The sequence below is a fragment of the Arachis stenosperma genome, chromosome 3, assembly GCF_014773155.1.
Source record: "Arachis stenosperma cultivar V10309 chromosome 3, arast.V10309.gnm1.PFL2, whole genome shotgun sequence".
Lineage (NCBI taxonomy): Eukaryota > Viridiplantae > Streptophyta > Magnoliopsida > Fabales > Fabaceae > Arachis > Arachis stenosperma.
Genome location: NC_080379.1, coordinates 144,886,363 through 144,897,210, shown reverse-complemented (window position 1 = coordinate 144,897,210; position 10,848 = coordinate 144,886,363).

Here is a 10,848-nt window from a genome sequence, read left to right as displayed (position 1 = left end):
TGGATTCTGACCTCCCTGCACTCGAAGTGGATTTTCTGGAGCTACAGAAGCCCAATTGGCGCGCTCTCAACGGCATTGGAAAGTAGACATTCTGGGCTTTCCATCAATATATGATAGTCCATACTTTGCCCGAGATTTGATGGCCCAAATCAGCGTGGCAAATCAGCCTCAGAATTTCCAGCGTTTAACGCTGGAACTGGCATAAAACTTGGAGTTAAACGCCCAAACTGGCATGAAAGCTGGCGTTTAACTCCAGAAAAGGTCTCTACACATGAAAGCTTCAATGCTCAGCCAAAGCACACAACAAGTGGGCCCGGAAGTAGATTTTTCTGTCATTTACTCATTTCTGTAAAACCTAGTTTACTAGTTTACTATTAATAGGATCTTTTGACATTGTATCTGTACCTGATGACACTTTACACGTTTCTTTGTGTACTTTCCACGGTATGAGTCTCTAAACCCCATGGTTGGGGGTGAGGAGCTCTGCTGTGTCTTGATGGATTAATGCAATTACTACTGTTTCTTACTCAATCATGCTTGCTTCCGTTCTAAGATATCACTTGTTCTTAAACCGGATGAATGTGATGATCCGTGACACTCATCATCATTCTCAACTATGAACGTGTTCCTGACAACCACCTCCGTTCTACCTTAGATTGAGTAGATATCTCTTGGATTCCTTAACCAGAATCTTCGTGGTATAAGCTAGAACTGATGGCGGCATTCAAGAGAATCCGGAAGGTCTAAACCTTGTCTGTGGTATTCTGAGTAGGATTCAATGATTGAATGACTGTGACGTGCTTCAAACTCCTAGCAGGCGGGGCGTTAGTGACAGACGTAAAAGAATCAATGGATTCTATTCCGGCCTGACCGAGAACCGACAGATGATTAGCCATGCTGTGACAGAGCATAGGAACGTTTTCACTGAGAGGATGGGAGGTAGCCACTGACAACGGTGAAACCCTACATACAGCTTGCCATGGAAGGAGCCTTGCGTGTTTGATGAAGAAAGACAGTAGAAAAGCAGAGATTCAGAAGATGGAGCATCTCCAAAACCTCAACCTATTCTCCATTACTGCATAACAAGTACTTATTTCATGTTCTTTTGCTTCTCACAATCAATCCTGATAATTTCTGATATCCTGACTAAGATTTACAAGATAACCATAGCTTGCTTCAAGCCGACAATCTCCGTGGGATCGACCCTTACTCACGTGAGGTATTACTTGGACGACCCAGTGCACTTGCTGGTTAGTTGTGCGGGGTTGCAAAGTGTGATTGCAATTTCGTGCACCAGGGACACTATGTTGCTGTAAAATCGTGGGATATAGATTTTCGGCCATGTGAGGAATCCTTCGGGTCTACACTTGTATGGGTTCATATTTCGGGGCTCCCAATCTGGTGCTATCAGGAACAAGCCATGATGCGTATTGTTTCTGCAATAGGAGTTCCCATCAAAGTGGACTTAGCCACTAAGTTGGCTGAGAGAGGATGATATGCCCGAGTATGTGTTCAAATATAAATTTAGGATTGCCAGTGATCAAGCATATCATTGTGGAAGGCGTAACTCATGTAGTGGAGTATGAAAGTTTAAATTTAATTTGTAACTCTTGTGCACGTTATGGTCACGATATGGCACAGTGCTTGGGTAGAGACTCTAGGGAAGGAAAGAGTGCTGATTCCGATGCCACCAAGCCACGAGACGGTACAAAGGCAGTGCCACATCCTGAGACCAAAATTCACAATTCAAATGAAGTAGAACCTGATGTGGTAGGTGGCGTTACTGGCGAGAATCCTGCACCGATGATGAGCGGATATTTTATACGCTTTTTGGGGGTAATTTCATGTAGATTTTAGCATGTTTTAATTAGTTTTTAGTTAAATATTATTAGTTTTTAGGCAAAAATCATATTTCTGGACTTTACTATGAGTGTGTGTATTTTTCTGTAATTTCAGGTATTTTCTGGCTGAAATTGAGGGAGCTGAGCAAAAATCTGACTTATGCTGAAAACGGACTGCTGATGCTGTTGGATCCTAACCTCCCTGCACTCGAAATGGATTTTCTGGAGCTACAGAAGTCCAATTGGCGCGCTCTCAACGGCGTTGGAAAGTAGACATCCAGGGCTTTCCAGCAATATATAATAGTCCATACTTTGCGCGAAGATAGTCGACGTAACTTGGCGTTGAACGCCAAGTACATGCTGCTGTCTGGAGTTAAACGCCAGAAACACGTCATGATCCGGAGTTGAACGCCCAAAACACATCATAACTTGGAGTTCAACTCCAAGAAAAGCCTCTACTCGTGGATAGCTTTAGTCTCAGCCCCAGCACGCACCCAAGTGGGCCCCAGAAGTGGATTTCTGCACCAATTATCTTAGTTTACTCATATTCTGTAAACCTAGGTTACTAGTTTACTATTTAAACAACTTTTAGAGAATTATTCTGTACCTCATGACATTTTCAGATCTGAATTACATACTTTTTGACGGCATGAGTCTCTAAACTCCATTGTTGGGGGTGAGGAGCTCTGCAGCGTCTCGATGAACTAATACAATTCCGTTATTTTCCATTCAAACACGCTTGTTCTTATCTAAGATGTTCATTCGCGCTTAATTGTGGAGAAGGTGATGATCCGTGACACTTATCACCTTCCCCAAACCATGAACGTGCGCCTGACAACCACCTCCGTTCTACATCAGACTGAATGAGTATCTCTTAGATTCATTACGCAGAATCTTCGTGGTATAAGCCGAATTGATGGCGGCATTCATGAGAATCCGGAAAGTCTAAACCTTGTCTGTGGTATTCCGAGTAGGATTCTGGGATTGAATGACTGTGACGAGCTTCAAACTCCTGAAGGCTGGGCGTTAGTGACAGACGCAAAAGAATCAATGGATTCTATTCCAACCCGATTGAGAACCGACAGATGATTAGCCGTGCTGTGACAGAGCATAGGAACGTTTTCACTGAGAGGATGGGAGGTAGCCATTGACAACGGTGACACCCTACATAGAGCTTGCCATGGAAGGGACTTTTCGTGTGTTGAAGGAATTCAGGGAAGAGTTGAAGTTCAAAGGACAAAGCATCTCCAAAACTCCAACATGTTTCTCATTACTGCACAACAAGTAACGCTGTTATTCTCTTTTATTTTTATAATCAAATCTAGTAATTTCACTTATAATCCTATTGGCCTCCTGACTAAGAGTAATAAAATAAATATAGCTTGCTTCAAACCAATAGTCTCCGTGGGATCGACCCTTACTCACGTAAGGTATTACTTGGACGACCCAGTGCACTTGCTGGTAGTTGTGCGGATTACAAATTGTGCACCAAGTTTTGGCGCCGTTGCCGGGGATTATTCGAGTTGAACAACTAAAAATTTATTTTATTTCTTAGATTAGGATAATTTATTTTATTTTTATTGTTCTAGAGTCATTAAATCTTGATAGGATAGTTTCTTTTCAAAAATTTCTTTTCAAAATTTATTTTTCTTTTAATTAATTGCTAATTTTCGTGAAGTTTAGTGTCTTGTTCTAAGTTGGTGTCAATTTCATATCTCATATTTTTCTTTAAAATTTTCGACTTGTGTCTTTGTTCTTCATTGATCTTCAAGTTGTTTATTTTCTTGTTTGATCTTGAGTTTTTCTGCTTTGGGTCTTTCTGTTTCACTTGTGTCTTTTTAAAGCATTAATTGGAATATCTAGAACAAGTGTTATTTATTCCCAATTGGCTAGAGTATTGGTTTATATTCTTGATAATTGGGTATACGCTTTGGAACCTTTTCAAAAATAATTTTTCTTGATTAATCTTGTGCAAACTTTAAGTTTGGTGTTTCTTGTTAATCTTTCATAATTTTCGAAAATTCATTAAAGTTTTCTAAAAATTTTAAGTTTGGTGTTCTTCCTTTTGTTCTTAGTGTTCTTGTGATCTTCAAGGTTCTTGAGTTTTTCTTGTGTCTGATCTTAAAATTTTAAGTTTGGTGTTCCTTGGTGTTTTCCCTCCAAAAATTTCGAAAATAAGGAGCATTGGATCAAAAAATTTTAAGTCTTGTGTCTTTTGTGTGTTTTTCTCTTTCATAAAATTCAAATTCAAAAAAAAAATTTTATTTTCTAACTAATTTTGAACTACATTTTTCGAAAATCTTATATAAAAATTCAATTTTCAATTTCAAAATATTTCCACTTTCTTTTATTTATTTCGTTTTATTTTATTTTATAAAAATTAATTTTATAAAATAAATAATATCAACATATATACCATTTCTTTATTCCAACTGGAATTAAGTGGGAATGAACAGTCCAAGAGGACTCTGGGGTCATATGCTAACCCCACTACTGCTTCATATGGGAGTAGTATCTGTATACCCTCCATTGGAGTCAGTAGCTTTGAGTTGAATCCTCAGCTCATTATCATGGTGCAACAAAATTGTCAGTATTCTGGTCTTCCACACGAAGAACCTACAGAGTTTCTGGCACAATTTTTGCAAATTGCTGACACAGTACATGATAAGGAAGTGGATCAGGATGTCTACAGATTATTACTGTTTCCATTTGCTGTAAGAGATCAAGCTAAGAGGTGGTTAAACAGCCTAAGAACAGCATAAAAACATGGAAGCAGCTGTCAGAAAAATTCCTGAATCACTATTTCCCTCCAAAACGGATGACACAGCTAAGGCTAAGCATCCAAGGCTTCAAACAAGGAGATAATGAATCTCTTTATGATGCCTGGGAGAGATACAGAGAGATGCTAAGAAAATGCCCCTCTGAAATGTTTTCAGAATGGGTGCAATTAGACATCTTCTACTATAGGCTTACAGAAAAAGCTCAGATTTCTCTAGACCACTCAGCTGGTGGATCTATACATATGAAAAAAACAATTGAAGAGGCTCAAGAGCTTATTGATACAGTTGCTAGAAATCAACATCTGTACCTAAGCAGTGAATCTCCATGAAAGAAGAAGTTAAAACAGTAACTGCAGAACTCAGTCCAGTGGATCAGGCTAATGAATAATCAGCAATTAGACTTTCTAACTCAGCAGCTAGCGAATTCAAGGAAATATTACAGGAAACAAGAATGGCCAACAGGAACATGGAAGCACAATTAAAGCAGAGAAAAGCAACTGTCAAAACAAATAACCGAAGAATGCCAAGCAGTTCAATTAAGAAGTGGGAAAATATTAAATACCTCACTTCAAAGCAGCAGGAAACCAAGAATGAACAGATGGATACTCAAATCCCTCTGAGGACAATCAGAGCCCAGAGAGGAATAAAGCTGGCGCTGAACGCCCAGACCATGCTCATTCCTGGCGTTCAACGCCAAAAAAACAAGCATGAATCCGGCGTTGAACGCCCAAAGGGAGCATGGTTCTGGCGTTCAAACGCCAGTAACAAACAAGGAAGTGGCGTCTAACGCCACTCCAGCTCCCACCACTGGCATTCAAATACCCAGTGGGGAATCAGTCACATAAGTGTGATAACAACCCTTCTAAAAAGGCTTCCCAACCACTTCTGTAGGTAATAAACCTGCAGCAACTAAGGTTGAGGAATACAAAGCCAAAATGCCTTATCCTCAAAAACTCCGCCAAGCGGAACAGGATAAGCAATTTGCCCGCTTTGCAGACTATCTCAGGACTCTTGAAATAAAGATTCCGTTTGCAGAAGCACTTGAGCAAATACCCTCTTATGCTAAGTTCATGAAAGAGATCTTAAGTCATAAGAAGGATTGGAGGGAAACTGAAAAAGTTTACCTCACTGAAGAATGCAGTGCAGTCATTCTGAAAGCTTACTGAGAAGCTTAAAGATCCTGGGAGCTTTATGATACCATGCACATTAGAGGGTACTTGCACCAAGCAAGCTTTATGTGATCTTGGGGCAAGTATCAACCTAATACCTGCATCTACTATTAGAAAGCTTGGTTTAACTGAAGAAATCAAACCAACCAGGATATGTCTTCAACTTGCTGATGGCACCATTAAATACCCATCAGGTGTGATTGAGGACATGATTGTCAAGGTGGGCCATTTGCCTTTCCTACTGACTTTGTGGTGCTGGAAATGGAGGAGCACAAAGTGCAACTCTCATTCTAGGAAGACCTTTCCTAGCAACTGGCGAACCCTCATTGACGTCCAAAAAGGGGAAGTAACCTTGAGAGTCAATGAGGAGGAGTTCAAGTTGAATGTTGTCAAAGCCATGCAACATCCAGACACCCCAAATGACTGCATGAGTGTTGATATTATTGACTCTCTGGTAAGAGGTCAATATGGCTGAGAGTCTCGAATCAGAGCTAGAGGACATCTTTAAAGACGTTCAGCCTGATTGGAGGAGTCAGAGAAAATAGTAGAACCTCTGAAAATCCCTCAGGAAGAGGAGAAACCTCCTAAACCCGAGCTCAAACCATTACCACCCTCCCTAAAATGCATTCTTGGGAGAAGGTGATACATTTCCTGTAATTATAAGCTCTACCTTAGAGCCACAGGAAGAGGAAGCACTAATTCAAGTGTTAAGGACACACAAGAGCTCTTGGGTGGTCCATCAGTGATCTTAAGGGCATTAGCCCAGCTAGATGCATGCACAAGATCTTACTGGAGGGTGACGCCAAGCCAGTGGTTCAACCACAAAGGCGGCTGAACCCAGCCATGAAGGAAGTAGTGCAGAAAGAGGTCACTAAATTACTAGAGGCTGGGATTTATCCTATTTCTGACAACCCCGGGTGAGCCCTGTCCAAGTCCCTAAGAAAGGTGGCATGACAGTGGTTCATAATGAAAAAAATGAACTGGTTCCTACAAGAACAGTTACAGGGTGGCGTATGTGTATGATTACAGAAGGCTCAATACAGCCACCAGAAAGGATCACTTCCTTTACCATTCATAGACCAAATGCTAGAAACACTAGCAGGTCATGAATACTACTGCTTCCTGGATGGATATTCAGGTTATAATCAAATTGCAGTAGATCCCCAAGATCAGGAGAAAACGGCATTCACATGCCCATCAGGAGTATTTGCATACAGAAGGATGCCATTTGGCCTGTACATGCACCTGCAACCTTTCAGAGGTGCATGCTCTCAATTTTCTGATATGGTGGAAAAATTTCTGGAAGTCTTCATGGATGACTTTTCAGTGTTTGAAGACTCAGCTCCTGCCTTAACCATTTAGCTTGTTCTAAAGAGATGCCAAGAGACTAACTGGTTTAAACTGGGGAGAAGTGTCACTTTATGGTGACTGAAGGAATTGTCCTTGGGCACAAAATCTCAAACAAGGGAATAGAGGTGGATCAAGCTAAAGTTGAAGTAATTAAAAAATTACCACCCACCAATGTTAAGGCAATCAGAAGCTTTCTGGGGCATGCAGGATTCTATAGGAGGTTATAAAGGATTTTTCAAAAATCGCAAACCCTAAGCAACCTGCTAGCTGCTGACACGCCATTTATCTTTGATAAAGAGTGTTGTAGGCATTTGAGACCCTGAAAGCTAAATTGGTCTCAGCACCAATCATCTCTGCGCCAAATGGGCATTGCCATTTGAACTAATGTGTGATGCCAGTGACCATGCCATTGGTGCAGTGTTGGGACAAAGGCATGACAAGCTTCTGCACGTCATTTACTATGCCAGTCGTGTTCTAAATGATGCTCAGAAGAATTACACAACCACAGAAAAAGAGCTACTTGCAGTGGTTTACGCCATTGACAAATTCAGATCCTATTTAGTAGGATCAAAAGTGATTGTGTACACTGATCATGCTTAAATATCTACTCACAAAGCAGGATTCAAAACCCAGACTTATAAGATGGGTGTTGCTTCTGCAAGAGTTGATAGAATAAGAGACAGAAAAGGGACAGAGAATCAGGTAGCAGACCACCTGTCCGAATAGAACCAGTAGAAGGGGCGTCCCTCCCTCTCACTGAGATATCTGAAACCTTTCCGGATGAGCAACTTGCCATCAGGAAGTGCCATGGTTTGCAGACATTGCAAAACTACAAGGCAGGAGATTTTACCCAAGGAGTACAGTAGACAGCAAAATAAAGAAGCTGATCACGGACGCAAAGTATTATCTTTGGGATGAGCCGTATCTCTTTAAGAGATGTGCAGACGGAGTAATCCGTAGATGTGTGCCTAAGGAAGAAGACAGAAGAAGATCCTATGGCACTGCCATGGATCACAGTATGGAGGATATTTTGGAAGTGAGCGAACAGCCACAAGAGTCCTCCAATGTGGCTTCTACTGGCCTACTCTCTATAAAGACTCCGAGTGTTTGGTACTTAATTGTGACAGTTGCCAAAGATCTGGCAATCTACCTCACAGTTATGCCATGCCTCAACAAGGGATCTTGGAGATTGAGTGTTTGATGTATGGGGCATTGACTTCATGGGACCTTTCCCACCATCATACTCAAACACTTATATTCTGTGGCAGTGGATTATGTATCCAAATGTGTGGAGGCTATTGCAACACCCACTAATGACACTAAAACAGTGTTAAAATTCCTCCAGAAACAATCTTCAGCAGATTTGGTATCCCTAGAGTATTAATCAGTGATGGGGGCACTCATTTCTGCAATAAACAGCTTTACTCTGCTCTAGTTCGTTATGAAGTTAGCCACAGGGTAGCTACTCCATATCACACAAACTAATGGGCAAGTGAAGTCTCAAATAGAGAACTCAAAAGAATCCTGGAAACGGACTGTAATTAACCGTAGAAGGGATTGGACAAGAAGCTTGGATGATGCTCTGTGGGCATACAGAACAGCATTCAAGACCCTATAGGGACCTCTCCATACCAGCTTGTATATGGAAAGGCATGCCACTTGCCAGTAGAACTGGAACACAAGGCCTATTGGGCAACCAGATTCCTAACCTTGATGCCAAGTTAGCTGGAGAAAAACGATTGCTCCAGTTAAATGAGCTAGAGGAATTTAGACTCAATGCTTTCGAGAATGCAAAGATTACAAAGAAAGCGAAAAGATGGCATGATAAGAAATTGTCATTCAGAGTCTTTGAGCCGGGGCAGAAAGTTCTGCTTTAATTCTAGGCTCAAATTATTCCCCGGGAAATTAAAATCTCGGGGAGAGGTCCATATGTAATTACAAGTGTATCACATATGGATACGTAGAGCTTCAGGATAATGACTCTAACAAAAAGTTCATTGTTAATGGACAGAGAATTAAACTATCTTGAAAGTAACTTCGAGCAAGAATGCTCGAAACTGAGACTTGATTAGAACTCAGTGGTAGTCCAGCTAAAGACAATAAAGAAGCGCTTGCTGGGAGGCAACCCAGCCATTTACAAAGTTATTACTAATTAAATAAATTTTCTTTTTTACAGGTATGTGTCCAAGTATCTTCAAAGGGTAAAAAGCAATTGATTGAATTTACAGAGTTACAGGGAAATTTGGAAGCTCACTGGCGTGAAAAAAGCCAGTAAGAAAGATTTTGGGCGTTGAACGCCCCAAAAGAAGCACCCACTGGGCGTTCAACGCCAGTAAGGGTAGCCATCTGGGCGTTAAACGCCAGAAAGGAGAGCTTCTGGCGTTGAACGCCAGAAGAAGCACCTTCGGGCGTTAACGCCAGAGTGTTAGTATCCTGGGCGTTCAGAAAAACGCCCAGTGACAAAGGACTTCCTGGCGTTCAACGCCAGAAAGAAGCATCAGCTGGGCGTTGAATGCCCAGGAGAAGCAGCATTGGGCGTTAAACGCCCAAAACATGCATCGTTTGGGCGTTTAACGCCAGGATGGTGGGGAGGAGGTAAAATCGTTTTTCTTTACAATTTTTCTAAATTTTTATGTTCAATTCATGATTTCTTGCATAAAATGTTTCAAAATGTCATTCTTCAAAAATCAAATTAGTTTTCTAAGAACCCTAATTTCTAAAATCCCTTTTTCAAAAATATCAAATGTATTTAATTCATAAACACAAATCTTTTTAATTTTCTTCTTATATCTTTTTCAAACTCATCTTTTTTGAAAACTGCCTCTCCATCTACTCCTCTCTTTCCTTTCTTTTGCTTGAGGACAAGCAAACCTCTAAGTTTAGTGTGATTTACCATGATCACTGAGCTAAAAACATTAAGATCATGGCACCTAAGGGAACAGGAAGAGCAAGGATGTGAACTTAAGGGAGCTGAAGCGTCAGAAATTAATTCTTGAAGGCACCCCACAGACTAGAGGAACATCCACTTCCCAAAATTCAGGTTGTTAAGTTCTAATTCTAGCTTTAACTCTGTGATAGTATTATTATAGGATTTTACCTTAGAAGTTATATAGGAGTAGTAGTAATTAGCATATCTATTTGGCTTTATTTCCAATTAAGTATAACTATTTTCTCATCATCATCAAACATGAATAAAATAGTAGATTGTAGAATAAAGAGGCAATTTAATTTTTTCGAGTTCTAATAAGGAAAATTTTAATTATATGTGGTGGCAATACTTTTTTCTTCTGAATGAATGCTTGAACAGTGCATATTTTTGATATTGAATTTTATGAATGTTAAAATTGTTGGCTTGAAAGAATGAGGAACACGAAAAATATTATTGATGATCTGAAAAATCATGAAATGATTCTTGAAGCAAGAAAAGCAGTCAAAAAAAAAAAGAAGGAGCAGTAGAAAAAGCCAATAGCCTTAAACCAAAAGGCAAGGGTAAAAAGGATCCAAGGCTTTGAGCATTAATGGATAGGAGGGCCCAAGGAAATAAATCCAGGCCTAAGCGGCTAAATCAAGCTGTCCTAACCATGTGCTTGTGGCATGCAGGTCCAAGTGAAAAGCTTGAGATGAGTGGTTAAAGTCGTGATCCAAAGCAAAAGAGTGTGCTTAAGAACTCTGGACACCTCTAATTGGGGACTCTAGCAAAGCTGAGTC